Source organism: Mus musculus, chromosome 4 (assembly GCF_000001635.26).
Source record: "Mus musculus strain C57BL/6J chromosome 4, GRCm38.p6 C57BL/6J".
Taxonomy (NCBI): domain Eukaryota; kingdom Metazoa; phylum Chordata; class Mammalia; order Rodentia; family Muridae; genus Mus; species Mus musculus.
In genome coordinates, this window is record NC_000070.6 from 107,200,997 (window position 1) to 107,206,652 (window position 5,656).

Genomic DNA, 5,656 nt, shown 5'->3' on the forward strand with positions numbered 1-5,656 from the left:
GCTTGAGTGTTGGGCTTTCTTGTTCTTCCCTCTCCTTTCCCAGTGCAGAGTCGTGGGTTGCTGTGTGTCTGCTGTTCTATGGCAGCTCGATCGAGCGATGCTGCCGTGAAAACAAAAATGGCCTTCTCAGAAGTGGTGTAAAGTGTGTGTGTGTGTATGTGTGTGTGTTGGATGTTGGATGTCGGGGACATCTGCATGCCACAGCATGTGTGTGAAGATCAGAGGACAGTGTTCAGGAGTCGGTTCTTTCCCTTGCCAGGTTGAGATGGGTCCTCTGCTCGTATTTTGCTGCTGCACTGTGTACTCCAGGCGGGCTGGCCTGAGAGCTTCTGGCTTATTCCAGGGACTCAAATGACAAATTCAGGTTGTCAGGCTTTTGAAGCTAATGCTTTGTCCGCTCAGCCATCTCTCTTGAAGTTCCACTTGATGTGGTTTTTTTTGCACAGCTTAGAGTTGAAAGAATTTTTCCAAAGGAGCTGTTTGACCTCTTTAAAATCGCATCAAGATATTTTTAGAGAGAAATGGCATTTTAGCATTAGCCTTATTCTCCCGTGATGTACAGTTGAGCATAGATTTGAGCACTAGCCTTGTTCTCCCATGATGCACAGTTAAGCATAGATTTGACTTGGTAGAAACTGACACTGTTGCCCTTCCTTTACCATCAGTGATAGGCAATTATTATTAATATTTTAGATACTTATTTTCTGTATATCAGTATTTTGCCTGTATGTGCACACTTTTTGTCTGCTGAAGTCAGAAGAGAACATCAGATCCTTCAGAACTGGATTTACAGAGACTTCTGAGCTGCCACGTCGGTGCTGGGAATCAAACTTCAGCTCTTGCTGAGGTAGCTTGATAGTCCTAGTAATAGATACTTAAAATAAGGGCAAAATCAGATACCATCTTACACCAGATGTTAATGTGGTTCTGAGTCACCACATAGGAAATGTTAAACACCTTTGCTAACCAGCATCCTTGATCTCAGAGCTGGGTGGCAGCTGTCTGTCACTGGAAGGCCTCACTGTGGTGCCGTTGTCAGATTTCTCTAAGTCAAGAAAATACAGTTGACAGCTAAGCAGGGAAGATGTTGGTCACAAACTATAGGCTTTGTTTTTAAGATAGTGTGTCTAGATTTGAAAGACAGAAGACCTAGGGCCAAGTCTCAACACATGCACCTTTTGTGGGGGTGTTTTACATCTGAACCTGGGTAAAGCTGAAGGACTGTGAGCATCACTAATTCTGGGAGATTCTGGGAGGAAGTGGTGGCCGGCTTCAGCCTGGAGGGAAATGGAAAAGCTGGGTAAGATCAGGGAAGAGTGTTGTAGGCAGTGGGGACAGTGTGCTTAAGCTGAGAGACAAGAAGCCAGGGACTGCAGATTGTTCAGCAGGCCAAGCTGTCATGAAGATATGAAGAATAAAAGACCTCAGTAAGCCTCGATCCTGCACATAATGGAGGGTCATGACAAAGAAGTTAAGCCACAGGGTCTTGTTGGGGAATGGGTCTCAGAATGCTTCTGAGATAGCAGTGTGGAGCAGCCTGGGCATGGGAGCAAAGGCTGAGGCAGCCATAGCTTAGCCCCATTGTTGGTTTTGTACTGTAGACCAGACCCAGGGCCTTGCTCATATTAGGAAGCACTCTACAGTAGAGCTGTGTCCTAGCCCTTGGGTTTCTAAAACAGCCTCTATATTCCTCAGTCAAGCCTTGAACCAGATCTTCCTGCCTCAGCCTCCCTAGTGCTAGGATTCCTTACGGGTGAGCACTTTATTCCATCATTTTATTAAGTGAACTACAATCCTGTTCTCTTTACTTACATTGTTTAGGCTTTGTTCCCCGCAATATGTTTTAAGCCTAGGACCCTGCATTGTGGTCACAACAAATTGACTCAGATTAGCACTCCTCAACCTGTGGGTCACAGCCCTTTGGGTGTGGCATATCAGATGACCTGCATATCAGAGATTGATATCATAATTCATAATAGTAACAAAACTACAGTTATAAAGTAGCGAAAAAATAATTTAATGGTTGGGGGCCCACAACATGAGAACTGTAGGAAAGTGTCGCAGCATCAGGAAGGCCTAGAACCACTGCTCTAAGTGAGGCCAAACAAACAAAAGGCTGAACAAAGATCCAACCACGAGCTGCTTCCTGTTGGGCTGAGTTTTCAAGCCATGTTGTCGAATAGCCAGTCGCCTTACCACATCTTCAGTTGCACATTCACAGGGTAGACTCACCTCAGCTGCCCTTGAGCCCCTCCCGCAGGCTTCCAGTTGCTAAGCGACCTGTTTGAGTATCATCAGCTACAGTTACCTTTTTCATCTTTCCTTAACTATTCTACCTTAGTCTGGGCTTAAGGTGTGGCCTGCACTAGAGGCTGAGACCCTGGAGACTGCATTGTCTTCAGTGGAAAGCTGGCTTGCACAGTTAATATGGCTTCTGAGGCCCAACCCTTACCTTACTTGAAATTATGAAAACTGTTTTCATGTCTCACTGCTAATTACCCTTCCTGTGCTGCTAGTAACTGACTTATTTAGATCAGGGATGCTCTGTTGGGAGTGCATGTGTGTACATCTGTGTACCCCCAGTGTATCCATGTGCAGAGGTCAGAGGTCAGCATCAGTCTCCTCTGTTGCTGTACGCCTTATTTTTAAAGCAGGGCCTCTCACTGAACCTGGAGCACAGTTTGGCTAAACTGGCCGGCCAAGCCCCTGAAATCCTCTTCCCTGTTTGTCTCCCTACCGCTGGAGTTACAGGCCTGCAGCACCACACCCTACTTTTTATTTAGGTGCTGGGGAGCCAAACCCAGGTCCTCGTGCAGATTAGCTCCTAAGCCATCTCCCCAGACTCAGTTACTCGATATGAAAGGTTTTAAGGACAGGCATTCTGTGCCACAGACCTTTAGCACAAAATAACGTCGAAAGGGAGTTGTAACCCTTCTATGATCTCAGAGTATTGTTTTTATTGCTATTAATTAACATCTACTGCAATGTGGGCTCTACTGGTGATGATATCACAGGCCTGCTATACTTGAGTTCAGATCTATTGAACACTGAGCTATCTTTCCGCAACCAAATTCACCTAGCCCCCAGTCGGGGTGGTCTGGATTTTTTTGACATGTTAAGAGTAAGCTGTTTTACGTTGCTTGCTCAGGTTGTTGGATTGACCTGACTTTCTGCTTCTGTGTGTGCTTTCTGCACCTGAACTGTTTGCAGCGTTAGCAGCCATTGAGGACTTGGGTAGAAAGGAGTCTGACTGGAAAAGAAAGATTTCAACCGAAGCTCACGGTAATGCTTTCTGGGTTTTTTTGTTTGTTTGGTTTTTTGGTTTTTCGAGACAGGGTTTCTCTGTATAGCCCTGTCTGTCCTGGAACTCACTTTGTAGACCAGGCTGCCCTCGAACTCAGAAATCCGCCTGCCTCTGCCTCCCGAGTGCTAGGATTAAAGGCGTGCGCCACCGCCCGGCGAGGTGATGCTTTCTGAAAAGCACCATGTCACTTTCCTGGGGTACCATGCCTCTAAAGTTCATACTGTTTGGCTGTATGTATTCTGATAACTCAGACTTGCAACATCTGAATGAAGCAAGTATCTGATTAGATAATTCACAGTAGGGTTTGTTTGTTCACACCCCTATTAGAAGTCGTGTATCTCACAGGATCTGTCTTCTCAGCTTAGCTATTTTGGTGGCTGAAGAATCCTCCTAACACCCCTATAAGGAAAGCAGATGGACCAGACCCTCTCCATCTTGACAGTGCAATCTGAGGGGTGGGGAGAGGGTGGGGGTAAAGTGTTGTAATTCCAGAGCTGTGGAGAGTACCTGAGGGAGCAATAAATGCTGAGATGGGCCTGTTCTAGACAACTAAATGCAGCTCCTTCAGGCCCTGGGGCCCCTATAATTGGGGTACCTACTTATTTTAGATGCGTCTAGTACTGCACCCCAGCTCTCAAGAACATCTCTGGACTTTGCAGGCACCAGGCACACACATGGTATACAGACAAACATACATGCAGATCAAGGTGCCAGAACCCACGCAGGACAGACTTACTCCATCCTGCCCACAACTTGTGTGTCCTTACCCCATTCTTCTGATGAGACAACTGAGACTTAGAGAGATTGCTGTTGTCTCCCTAGATAGTAACTTGTTAGTCAGAAGGAAAACTAGGGCTATTCTACTCAAGCTGGCTGTCCTATGTCCAGTGGGTCTCTTCTGGCTTCAGCAAACTAAGATGTGGCCAGAAGCTAAAGAACATAAGAAAAGGTAAGACCAGCAGTGAGGTGTGGTAACCAAGGCTCCCTGGAGGGAGGCTTACCTACCCTCAGCAGGGACAATAGACTCAGAAAAGTAGAGGGAGCCTGCAGAATTCCTCAAGCAGGTGACCAAGCACGAGCCAGCAGAAGGTTACAGCCCATATAACAGGCTGCTCAGATCAGGGCTGGTGGTTCATATCTGTTACTCACTCTATCACTAGGGAGCTGAGGCAGGTAAATCACCCTTCAAGGTGAGTCCTACACCTCCAAACAAAGGAATCCCTTTCTGGCCTTTGCAGGCATGTGCATGATACACAGACAAACATACATGCAGACAAAACACACACTTAAACAAAGTGTTTTTTAACGCAACAAAGGGGCTGGAGAGATGGTTCATTGGTTAAGCACTCGTTGCTCTTGCAGGAGGCATTCAGTTCCCAATACTCCAGGGGATCTCATATTCTTTTCTGGCCTCTACACACACACACACACACACACACACACACACACACATGGTCATTAAAAGGAGGGAGAGCTAAGGCACTGCACACACACACACACACACACACGGTCATTAAAAGGAGGGAGAGGAGAGGTGGAGGGAATCCACAGCCAAAGCAGTATCTGCCAACTGTGGTGGGACCTGTATGATGTTCTTTTGTTTTTTTGGTTTTTTTTTTTAAGACAGGGTTTCTCTGTATAGCCCTGGCTGTCCTGGAACTCACTTTGTAGACCAGGCTGGCTCGAACTCAGAAATCCACCTGCCTCTGCCTCCCAAGTGCTGGGATTAAAGGTGTGCGCCACTACCGCCTGGCTAGTATGATGTTCTAGAACTCAAGATCATCCATCCACCAACACCATACTGGCTCCTACCCTATGCCCTCTGCAGCAGCATGGGTATCCATGGCAACCTCTTGACCTCCCCAGAAGCCAATTGCAACTGTGTGGAGTGTTCCGAAAGTATTTCTACAATGCCTGTGAACTGGGCTTAGGGTTCAGCTTCCATAGCGTCCCTGACCACGGATGAGGTGTTCCTTAGGACCAGATAACTGAGATAGAGATAGCCTGCTTGCCCTTGGGTGACGCAGGGCTTTCCATCCTGCTGGCCCTTTTGGACTCCACCTGCTTGACTCCCATTTCCCTGCATCCCAACAGCCTACACCTCAACAAGAGAGAAAGAGAGGGAGAGGGAGAGGGAGAGAGAGAAAGGATGGAAGGAAGGATGGATATCCCCACCTCTGGGCCCTAGCTGTAGGCAAAGCCTGCCTTTTGTATTCTGAGTAATCGTGCCATTGTCAAGCAATGCTGAGATTATGTGTGATGGAGCCCCAGAAAATGTATGTTCCTACAAACAGACTCATAAGTCAATTTTAAAAAAAAAGAAGCACGTATTGAAGATTGAGCAGGCTCCGA